General features: G+C 41.2%; 1 pseudogene; it reads left to right on the forward strand.

Annotated features, from left to right (window-relative positions):
* Positions 1-33: 33 nt before the first annotated feature.
* Positions 34-8286, forward strand: LOC121546432 (annotated as a pseudogene).
* The last annotated feature ends 4714 nt before the right edge of the window (positions 8287-13000 follow it).

Raw genomic sequence — 13000 nt, forward strand, 5'->3', positions numbered from 1 at the left:
TAACACTTAGGTTTTCTCTCTGTCTCAGGAGTTATGAAGGTTGCATCCTTTAACATCAGGAGATTTGGACTGAATAAGGTTTCTGATCCAGATGTGCTGTCAACACTAGTGAAGGTAAAACATCCATCTAAACTATGTGATGTGTGTCAAAAGAGGAGTCAAATGCTTTCATACCTGACAGGGCTCTGTAAATTAAGAAAATATCAAACACAATATTTTGTTTTTTGACAACAAAATATTTATAGATCCATTTCAATGAATCTGTTGGCAGTATTCCTACTATAAGACGACTTTAGTCATCATTTGGAATTAGTATTGTAACGCTCAACCGTAGTAGTGGAATAAGCCACAGCTCAAGGAGTGGCTTTCTTGCAGCACACGTTTACTTACAATCATTACAATACCATAGTGTATTTTTATCTTGGCTGACAGTAGATGTCCTCATGAGTCACTACAGAAGAAAACAAGATAATTACACATGATAGCTGCTTGAAAGGCTGTACGTCACCAAACCATAAAGGGAGATCCCACACCCATTAAATACCTACAGGGTTCACACCAGCTGGGTCTATAAATTAAGTAGTAACTCCTCTTTATCTGTTTTGTAGATTGTGTCTCGTTATGACATAGTGATTCTGGAGGTGGTGGATGTGAGCGGGGCATCCGCTACTAGATACAAGGAACAGTTCCTTTACAGGTACTGATTATTATTTTAATTATTTTTTTATAACCAATACTTGTTTCGTCATAATGTCATATGATTCACGGTAACATTATGACTGAAAATGTAAGAACTTTTTGCTTGTCATATTGTAAGGGATGATGTGGTTGACCTGGTTGACTGCTACTAATTTAGTATGAAGACAACCAAGTCGATGATATGGATACTTTCGCCAGAGAGACACTTTAGGCCTCGCAGTACAGGTTGGTCACACTTTTAACCTGTTGTTGAGACCTTCACAACATTAGATATAGAGTGAAACAATAAACTCAAATTGATAACTCATTGGGGATTCATCATTTCATCATGATTGGCCTGTATGTTCGCCTCAGGTAGTTTGTTGTTTCGATTCCATGTTTTATCACTGTTACATTGAATGATGTCAAAAGGAAGTCTATGCACACCAAGGTACTATCATTTTCTTTAGGCATGTACGCTCATGTATAAAATAATTTAAATAGAGGTGCCCAGAATCTGGCCGAATTATTTGATTTACAAAACTGTTGTTTTACATACTGTATTTGTAGTGCTGAAGGACCTGGTTCTGATCCCCGTCCACACCAAGCTTGATGACAGAGAGAGCTGGATGAGCTCTTTGAGATCTTCCTGGCTGTGAGGGACAAATGGAAGACTGATGTAAGTCTGAGGGAACAGCTCAAATCACATCCAATTCCCTATGAAGTGTACTACTTTTGACCAGGGCCACCTAGGATTCTTTAAATGTATTATTGCATTGGTTCATGCATGGTAGCATATCTCTTGATATTGGTGTGGTTGTTGCAAGTGTTTCGGATTTAGTTAGTTACGCAATATATGATTTGTTGTTGTCAAGACATCTGGCTGTGGTTACTTGTAAAAGATGAAACGATGATAAGTGATGGAATGATATGTCTCCTATCTGTTCTAGAACATAATGATTTGAGGGACTCCGTTTGGGAGATGAGAGAGATCCGTATCCGTAGCGACAAGAATTTCCACTGGCTGATCGAGATGATGTAGACACCACACAGGGAATGAACATACCTACGACAGGTATGTGAGCTGTAGTGACCACCGAAGTCACCTGACATACAGTGCGCTCCAAAAGTATTGGGACAGTGACACATGTTTTGTTATTTTGGCTCTGTACTCCAGCACTTTGGATTTGACTATGAGGTAAAAGTGCAGACTGTCAGCTTTAATTTGAGGGTATTTTCATCCATATCGGGTGAACCGTTTAGACATAACAGCACTTTTTGTACATAGTCCCCCCATTTTAGGGGACCAAAAGTATTGGGACAAATTCACTTATGTGTATTAAAGTAGTCAAAAGTTAAGCATTTGGTCCCATATTCCTAGCAAGCAATGACTACATCAAGCTTGTGACTCTACACATGTGTTGGATGCATTTGCTGTTTGTTTTGGTTGTGTTTCAGATTATTTTGTGCCCAATAGAAATGAATGGTAAATAATGTATTGTGTCATTTTGGAGTCACCCAATACATGCTAACCTATTGTAGATAAGAGTAGAATATGTTTCTAAACACATCTACATTAATGTGGACGCTACCATGATTACGGATAAACCTGAATGAATCGTGAATAATGATGAGTAGGACAGCCGTATGTCATTCCTGGCCCTCACCATTTCCACTGGCCACTCCTGCTGGTCGGTCAGCACACGGACATGGCCACCACCATGGGGTCTTCTGTCAATTCTGAGGGTAGAACAGAGTATACTGTCAATAGATCATTCTGTAACATGTTTTGTGAATTTACATTAATTACAATATGTAATTTACTGTAAATGTAATGGTAAAGCATAGTGCCTATCCTGCAGACTTACCGGTTTTCTTGGCGAAATGTTCTCATGATCAAATTGACAGTTGATCTTTTCAGATTGGGGTGTACTAATCTGGCAGCCCATGCCATGGTAAGGCCTCTGTTTACCACATGGTCAACGATGATGGCCCAGACTTCGTTAGACACAACAGTTCCCTGCCGTCTACCTCCCTCTATCTGATGCCCACCACTCTGACGGGCCCCTTGTCCATGAGCTCTTTGATTTCTTCCTCTCCCTTGCTGTCTATCCTGCTCCATGTTGAAAGAAATTGCAAGTGTTCACACACACCCTTTTATATGATGACCAATTGTGGTTACCACTATGTGAAATCAATTAGCAATAATGAGTAGTCATTATGTATGGTTATCATGTATCTTACATGTCATTTAGATGTTTACACTTTACAAACACACATTTTATTTCTGTAGTTCTCAAAATCCATATATAGTAGACAAACCAGTTTAAAATCTGTAGGTTTACTAAACGGTTAAGTGATTAACCATTAATAACACAACTCAGGATATGACCCAGATGCAGACACAGGAGGCGGAAGGTTCAACATACAGAGTCGTGTAGTATACGTCAATCGTAGGTGTTACCATCAATTAAAAGAGTCTGCTTAGACTGGATCGTGTTCAAAGGCCTTTATTCAAACCACGAGGTTCCAGCGTAAGTACAGACACAATGTCCGGAGAACCAGACCCAATTAAATCTTGCTGCATTCCAACTCTCCGTCGTTGCTCCCCCCTTTATATAGCCTTCCAAGAGTTGAATAGCTCCCTCTACTGTTCAATCCCCGTATCTTCCCACCCACTTCCTGTTTGTCATATGTGACGTCACGCTAAAACCTTCCCTCTTAATAGCAATAATCAACCTTCCATTTCTTCATGAAAAACCGTTAACAAAGACATAATTTTAATATACTACAGTCGTTTATTAATAATAATATAATATTAATAATATGCCATTTAGCAGACGCTTTTATCCAAAGCGACTTACAGTCATGCGTGCATACATTTTTCGTGTTTGGGTGGTCCCGGGGATCGAACCCAGTACCTTGGCGTTACAAGCGCCGTGCTCTACCAGCTGAGCTACAGAGGACCACGGGAGGCAGGCAAAGGGCAGGTCGAGGACAGGCAGAGGTTCATAACCAGGTCAGAGTCAGATAGGTACAGGACGGCAGGCAGGCTCGGGGTCAGGGCAGGCAGAATGGTATGGCAGGCGGGCTCAGGGTCAGGGCAGGCAGAAAAGGTCGGAACCAGGAGGACTAGAAAACAGGAACTATAGAAAACAGGAGTACGGAAAAACACACTGGTAGGTTTGACGAGACAAGACAAACTGGCAACAGAAACAGAAAACACAGGTATAAATGCACAGGATAATGGGGAAAATTGGCGACACCTGGAGGGGGGTGGAGACAAGCACAAGACAGGTGAAACAGATCAGGGTGTGACAATTAAGCGCAGTTGGATTAAGTGACGGTCAAATGTATTTAAACAAATGAGAAGAGAATCATATGAAAAGGATTGTGAGCATTGCATTGTGAAAGGCAATTACTTTATATGAAAGGTATTTCTAGATGAAACACTGATTAGGTTTGGTGAAAGATTTACTGTGTGATTTTGTGTGTTGTACTTAGTCAATTGAGAATGTGCTTAAAGTTTTGAAAATGCAGTATTTTTGATGGTCTGTTTTGAGTTTTGTACTAAGAGTTGTGAAATTTTACCACATACAGTACTTATGAAAATAGTACCAAAGCAATAAAAAAAGTATTTTGTTGTTATTATTCACTGAGTATTTATTCCTCGTCTCACAATTTTTTATTTAATGTTTTATCTTATCTTTAACTCTGCATTGTTGGAAATGGACACGTAAGTAAGCATTTCACTGTTAGTCTACACGTGCTGTCTACAAAGCATGTGACATATACAATTTGATTTGATTTAATAGGTAGGAATGTTGACAATCTTGTGTTATTACAACTCATCGTATTACTCAATGTCAAGGAAGGCAACCATAGCTGAGGTACGGTATGGTGCACTAATAGTTTTATGCAACACTTCCAAAGGGCCTCGGGAAGTGCTATTGCTTGGAATTTCAGAGCTTTGCCTGCAAGAGCTTTGTTTTTAACAACTTGACAACTGAGCATGTGTTTTTCGTCAAAGTCACATCCTTACTTTAAAGGCCCAGTGCAGTCAAAAACGTGATTTTCCTGTGTTTTATATATGCAGCGCCTTCAGAAAGGCACCCCTTGACTTTTTCCACATTTTGTTGTATTACAGCCTGAATTTAAAATTGATTAAATTGAGATTTTGAGTCACTGATCTACACACAATACCCCATAATGTCAAAGTGGACTTATGTTTTTAGAAATGTTTAGAAATGTATTAAAAATGAAAAACTGAAATGTCTTAAGTCAATAAGTATTCAACTCTTTTGTTATGGCAAGCCTAAATAAGTTCAGGAGTAGAAATGTGCTTAACAAGTCACATAAGTTGTATGGAGTCTGTGTGCAATAATAGTGTTTAACATGATTTTTAAATGACTACCCCATCTCTGTATCCCATACATAAAATCAGTCGAGCAGTGAATTTCAAGCACAGATTCAAGCACAAACACTAGGTAGATTTTCCAATGGTTCACAAAGAAGGGCACCTATTGGTAGATGGGTAAAAAAAAAGCAGACATTGAATATCCATTTGAGCATGGTGCAGTTATTAATTACACTTTGGATGGTGATCAATACACCCAGTCACTACAAAGATACAAGCGCCCTTCCTAATTCAGTTGCCGGAGAGTAAGGAAACCACTCAGGGATTTCACCTTGAGGCCAATGGCGATTTTTAAACAGTTACAGAGTTCAATGGCTGTGATAGGAGATAACTAAGGATGGATCAACAACATTGTAGTTACTCTACAATACTCACATAAATGACAGTGAAAAGAAAGAAGCCTGTACAGAATAAAAAATATTCCAAAACATGCAACCTGTTTGGAATAAGGCACTGAGTAATACTGCAAAAACATGTGCAAATTACTTTTTTCCCTGAATACAAAGCGTTATGTTTAGGACAAATCCAACACAATACATAACGGAGTACCACTCTTCATATTTTCAAGCATGGTGGTGGCTGCATCATGTTATGGGTATGCTTGTCATCGACAAGAACTAGGGAGTGTTTTAGGATAAAAAGAAACGGAATAGAGCTAAGCACAGGCAAAATCCTAGAGAAAAACTTGGTTTAGTCTGCTTTCCAACAGACACTGGGAGACAAATTCACCTTTCAGCTGGACAATTACCTAAAACACAAGGCCAAATATACACTGGAGTTGCTTACCAAGACAAATGTTCCTGAGTGGCCTAGTTACAGTTTTAACTTAAATCTGACTTAAATGGCTGTCTAGCAACGATCAACAACCAACTTGACAGAGCTTAACGAAATGTTTTAAGAATAATGGGCAAATATTGTACAATCCAGGTGTGCAAAGCTCTTAGAGACTTACCCAGAAAGACTCACAGCTGTAATTGCTGCCAAAGGTGATTGTAATATTTATTGACTCAGGGGGGTTGAATACTTATCTAATCAAGATATGTGTTTTATTTTCCACCTCAAAACGTTATGTAAAAAGAAATCTTCTACTTTGACATTGAAAAAAAATGTGTGAATACTCTCTGAAGGCTCTGTATTTCCACACTTTGAGGTTGGAATAATACTGTGAAATTGTGAAAATTATGATAATGCCATTTTAGTGTAAGAGCAGTTTGAAAAGGCCACCTGAAATTTCAGCCTGTTTTGGTGGGATGGAGTTTTGGCCTGCCTGGTGACATCACCAGGCGGTATAAGTTAATAAACCAATAACAAAAAGAGTTTCAGACCTCTCTGCCAATAACAGCTAGTTTTCAGATTACAGATCCCTCCCATTAGGCTCATCCAATTAGGCCCCTCATTTGGACCACTCCCAGACAGTCCTAGCAAAGCTCTTGCTTTATCATGGCTCAGGCTAAGACCCAGATGCAGACACAGGAGGTGGATAGTACGAGTCTCATAGTTTATTATAGTACAAGGGGCAGGCAAAAGGTAAGTCAAGGCAGGCAAAGAGTCGTAATCCAAATCAGAGTCCGGCAGGTACAGGACGGCAGGCAGGATCAGGGTCAGGACAGGCAGAAAGGTCAGAACTGGGAAGACTAGAGCACAGGAAACACGCTGGTAGGACTTGACGGGACAAGACGGAAACAGGAGACAAAGGGCTGTGAGACAGGTTTAATTCTAAACACATGGAACGTGGGATGTATATGGAGGGTGCGGGGCAACAGGAGACGAACAGCAGCGAGGCTAAGAATCTTAGAGATGGGGAAAAGGTTGATAAAATGGGGGGAAAGTTTGCAGGACTCCACCTGGAGGGGCAGATCCCGAGTGGACAGCCTTACCCTCTGCCCAAGACGGTAGCGGGGAGCAGGGGTTTAGTGGCGGTCCGCCTATCGTTGATACCTGGAGGTGGTCTTGAGAAGAGCGGCCCGGGCTCTCTTCCAGGTACGGCGACAGCGACGGACGAACATCTGGGCAGAAGGTATGCTGACCTCTTGCTCAGGGAAGAGTGGGGGCCGATAACCCATGGAACACTCGAACGGCGAGAGACCAGTGGCCGAGCAGAGAAGGGTGTTGCGGGGGTATTCCACCAACATGAGTTGCTGGCTCCAGGTGGTAGGGTTGGCGGAGACGAGGCAACGAATAGTTGTCTCCAGGTCCTGATTGGCCTGCTCCGACTGGCTGTTAGATTGGGGGTGAAAACCGGAGGACAGGCTGGCCGATGCCCCAATGAGGGTGCAGAACGCCTTCCAGAACCAGGACGAAGTCCAGGGATATATGGGACCAGGGGCAGGTTGAGGAATGGGAAGAGGTTGAAGGAGGCCAGACGGAGCTTGCCGCAGAGTTTTGTTCTGAGCACACACGGTGCAGGCAGCGACGAATGCGGAGACGTTGTCATACAAAGGCCAGTGTCCAACAGGAGCCAGGATGGCAGGCCAGTCGGGAGGAATAAGCCCATTCCAGAACCGGGGAACAGGCAGAGTCCGGGACAAACATCAGGTTAATTAACTTGAGGCGCTTGGTGGTGTGGAGATATTCCAGGTTCTTATGATCCGTCCACACAATGAAAGGGTATTCAGCCCCCACTAACCAGTGCCTTCACACCTCCAAAGCAATCTTCACTGCGAGTAGTTCTCGGTTACCCACGTCGTAATTCCTTTCAGTGGTGTTGAGACGATGGGAGAGGAAAGCGCAGGGATGCAGCTTTTGGTCTTGGGCCGAATACTGGGACAGGACAGACCCCACTCCGACGTCCGAGGCATCGACCTCCACCACGAACTGCCGGGACGGATCCAGATGGATTAGGATGGGGGCAGTTGTGAAGAGTTAACCAATTATCTATTGACCTGTATGCTAAGATAAGAATGAACTGCAGTACAATCACAATACTACACTGTACAATACTAGGAATTAATCATTAAACCCAACAAGTTCAGATAGGTATATCTTATCTACACAATGCAATTGTTTTCTACTGTGTGTGTGTTTTGATTTAGATCTCCCAGCGGTCTATTCCTCCAGTGAACATACATGAGGGCTTCTATTTTGATGTGTTGGAACTGAAGAAGGAGAACCTCCTGTTGGAACAAGAAAATATTCATCTGGAGATCAAGCTGCTGAAACAGAAGCTTGCTGTGTTTGGGCTATATGAATGAGGAACAAATTGAATGTTTCTTATATTTGTTTGTTACTGAATGTTTTCCTTTCTTGGTATTATTAGCCTACATGACAGCCATTATTTCTGAATTGTCTCTATTCATGTATATAGTCAGCTGCATGCTTATTTCTTAATTTGTCTATATTTCTATTTTTTATTTTTCTGTAATTTGATACATTATACAATACATATCCTGAGAAAAAAACGTTATAAAACATTGTGAAACATACCAGTCTGTTTTATCTATGACTAGGCCTACCTGCATTTTTATATTGAAGCGTTCAGAGTATGAGGAAGTGAGAAAAGCGGTCAATTTAGCCAGTCTATAAAACAACAGAGTTTCTAAACCCAGAGGCGCAACATCTCGACACTTCCAGGAATGCTTGGGAACCAGATTCGGCAGACCCACTGGGTCTATGAAAAGGATTAGACTACACATGTACAGGGTTTGGGGTTTGAGAGGTCACTGGACGCGTTCGAGCGGATCACTTTTGTCAAGTCGGTGACCATCATTGGTCACTGCCTTTCAAAGTGTGTTGCATTATGCTGATAAAAAATGTCATATTTGCTCCTACATGTCGACTGCATGAACTTTACAAAAATCATGTGATCAAAGGTCATGAAGTTTTGACTGCTGTCGACTACAAGTTTCTGCAGTTGCTCTTCACCAACTTCATCCTGCAGTCATCGCCTGCATTGTGGGAGGCTCTATATGTTTTTGTTTGACCCACGCGAACGTGACCAAAGACATGACTACCAAAGACATGGCTGAACAGGAACCAACTTTGACACGATTCATGTATACAGTGGATATAAATGAATGTGATATTTAAGGCTCTCCCGCATTAATTGATTATACAATGTACACACATATGGTTTTAGTTTGTGAGTGTGTGATATGGGGGTTGGACTAGACATGTATAGTGAGGTAGTGACCAGGTAGTGAGTGCATAGGCTACTACTATGAGAACATATAGGTGTTTTTGCAGCGTATGGGATATGCTCTGTTGTTTGCCATTACTTCATGCCCTTGTACCTTCCTCATTATTATTTGTGATTGTGCAACATAGAATTGTAACAGATGTGATTAAATGGAGTCCACAAAGCCTCTTACTGTATTGGAACTGATTGCATGTCAGCATCACTACAGCCTGTAGTGTATTTATTTCATTCTCAACCTTTATGTTGATTTTCTCATTAATCATGTAAAGAACAGAATTTGATTCAATCACATAAAGGACAAAACACTCACTGTACAGAAAAGTATTAGACTATACAGTTCACATAAATGACTGGGTACACAATATGAAAAGGATTAGACCACTCAATATCAAGTGCTCCTGTAGGTTATTTAGTGTGGTCTCAATCAAATTATCCATAGCCTACAGCCATAGGCTACTAAGTGCATGCAAAGTTATATTTCTAAGATAGCTGCTGGGATGGTGTAAATAAAACTAGGCTGCATTACACACTGCAATGGATATTCCAACCCTAAGCCCCGGCCTGCTCTGCTCTTGCTGATCAAAACCTTTTTTTGTATGCTGTCTAAATAATGGCTGTGCTGTATAGGCCTATGGTGTCAGTTCAGGAGGAGAGTCAAAGGCTTCTTCCTCATTTTTTATTTATTATGCCTAGTCCAAAAAATGCAATATATTGCGTGCGGACTAGCCTATAGCCTATGATCTGTTCAGTTTGAGAAGGAGAGCGAGAAGATGAGAAGGAGGACCAGAGGTCAACTTTGATAGCTTGCTACTACTATAGTTGATTTTGTAAAAAATCATATGTTTCTTGCCCATGATGTATTTATCAGAGTTATTGACCTCACAATAAGACAGATTCAACTTACATTGTGGTGTTGAAACTTGAAGCAGCAGCTGCAGCACAATCAATCAGAAATGGACAGCTCATGGTGCTGAAAGTAGGAAAATTCAAGTAGGCATAATTAATTTAAACAGTTTTCATTTAAATTAGACTTTATGTTGGAGCCTATTTCTTCCTATGAAAGAAATAAGAGGTAGGCCTACCTGTTTGACAGACGTATTTAGGCTAAAGGCTGCTATATCGATAGATTTGTCAGTCAATTCCTCCACCCACCATGCACTCTTTAATTAAATAGCCTACCTCAGTGTCAGTGAAGGGCTGTTAAGTTAAAACCAAGAGTTGAATTGAGGGGTATGAGAAGGTATGCGGAAAGCACAGGCCTACTCCTTGTTAGCAGAAGGTTTTGAAGAAAATAAAACCGATCCGACTATGTAAAATGATCTATAACAGTGCTTTGGTCCGCGATGCTTTATGCTAGAAACAAGCTGTAAAATACCCGGGAAGACGTGACACCAATGCATATGGGAATATCATTGTTTAGTTTCTTTGACATTCAGAGGCTGAGCTACAAACTTCTATAGCCGAGGAGACAAAAACTAGACTTTGCTTGGGAAGTCATCTAATTCTGTCACTACCAATTGATTAAGATATTAACTTTCTGTACAATAGAAGATGTTTAAACCCAGACAGCTTTTATGGAAACACTTGTGACCTTCTCTCGGGTTAAACCACGGAAGAAGAGTAGCCAGCAGTTAAAGCTTACATTTTTATGTGTTGGTAGGCCTACTCTGTCTGGGGTGGAAAGTTAGGCCTAACTTTTGAGAGTACCATGCTGAGATTCCTAATGTCGTCACAGATTTAATTATTTGCAAACAGGGACAGTTTCGTTGCAAACAATACACACTGATTTGGCATTAGAGAAATATGATAAGATGAACACATAGGCCAATCTCTTTGTCCATTCTTAGCCTGTAATGTCGGTAATTTGTGTGGTATTAAAATATTCTGCTAATATGTAAAATGACGTAGAATTGCATGACATTTTTATAAAAGTCATTTTTTTCCCGGACCTGCAAATACGATGATAGATTCATGCAAAGCTTTTACTATAAAGATATTTCCACTCCTACTCTTGTCCACGCTGGTCTGCAAACCCACAATCTTCTGGCCCACAATCCTGTGAGCTATCAACATTTCTGCGTTGCCATGTAATACTTACAGGACGATAAACAGTTTCTAAAACTGCATAGCTAAGGCTCTGGTCTGTCCAAGAAGTGAGGGTAAATGGTAGACATGTTTTCTGCTATCCACTTTGTTTTGATTATTATTTTGGGTATAGGGGAGGGTCACTTGTTTGAGCCAATGTCTTAAGTAGCTGAACACGTTATTACTCCAACCTTGTGAAAGTGACAAACTCAAAAACAACTTTATATTGAAGGAGTTCCTTTAATATTTATTGGCCTGCACATGCGCAGTTCGACGCGAGATGACCATTAGACCCGATGGCGTGTTTCTGCGCATGAGCTTATCTAGCCAACGTCACCATGACATCGCCTACAAGCGTGATCAGGGATTTCTATTGGAGAAGCAGTTTCTGCCTATCTTCATACTGTACTGTCTTTGATCAAATGGTGTCATGGTGGGTGGAAGAAGTTACCCTAACCAGGGGGCTCGTTCCAGGGGAGGACTTTTGTCAAGTCGTTGACCATCGTTGGTCACTGCCTTTCAAAGTGTGTTGCATTATGGTTAGACAAATTTTCCGACTTGCGACTACATGTTGACTGCATGAACTTTACAAAAATCATGTGACCAAAGGTCATACAGTTTTTGATGAAGTCGCCTTCAAGTCGCTGCAGTTGCTTCTCACCAACTACCATGCAGCCATCACCTGCATTGTGGGAGGCAGTATTTGTCAACCAATCATTAGGGTGTTTTTGTTTGACCCACGGTGACGTGGCCAAAGACGTGACTTAAACAGGAATCAACTTTGCCGCGATTCTAAAGCTACAGGGTATACAAATGAAAGTGATATTTGAGACCTCTCTCTAACCAATTCATTGTACACACATTAAGTTTTCCGTTTGTGAGTGTGTGATATGGGGGTATAGAAAAGTTTATTTAGACATTTATACAGAAAAACTTCAATAGACAATAGCAGCCATGTTGATCTGAGCCTTATTGTTGGAAAACCACTACAGTGTACGACTTTAGGCTATCGCAGATGCACCTCCCCCGACTTCACTCGCCGACTTTCGTCAATAGTCGGCTTCATTAGGCTTACTGCTTGAACACACTTTTCATCACCCCAATAGTTAGGGTAAGGACAGTGGAGCCTGCTGAGGGGAGGACAGCTCATAATAATGGCTGGAACGGAGCAAATGGAATGGCATTAAACACATGGAAACCATTCCGCTCCAGCCATTACCACGAGCCAGTCCTCCCCAATTAAGGTGCTGCAACCTCCAATGAGTAAGGATCACTCAGGTAAAATAAAAACTGGAGACTGAGTCAAAGATGTCCGCCTGTTGTTTTCAAGGTAATCTACTCATGTTGGCATACCGATTCATGGACCATCTATATCCGGGTTGCATCCGGTTTATACTGACCAACATCACATGTGCGCACAGCAAATCAAGTGCAAGTCAGAACTAGGAAACGACTTGCTAACTGTTTGTAGTTATACACCTGCCGTGTTCAACCAGTTAGCAAGTCGAACATTTCAGAGTTTTCTAGTTCCGACTATCATATGAACGCAGCAACAGGGAGCAGCGCCAGCAGCAACGATGCCGTCATCAGGTCATCATCCAAAAACATGGCAGACATTGGATTAATATAAAATGTTAATATCTTCGGCTGTGAGTAATGAAGAAAATAAACGGCCTCTGCTACAA

This window comes from Coregonus clupeaformis, chromosome 30 (assembly GCF_020615455.1).
Source record: "Coregonus clupeaformis isolate EN_2021a chromosome 30, ASM2061545v1, whole genome shotgun sequence".
Taxonomy (NCBI): domain Eukaryota; kingdom Metazoa; phylum Chordata; class Actinopteri; order Salmoniformes; family Salmonidae; genus Coregonus; species Coregonus clupeaformis.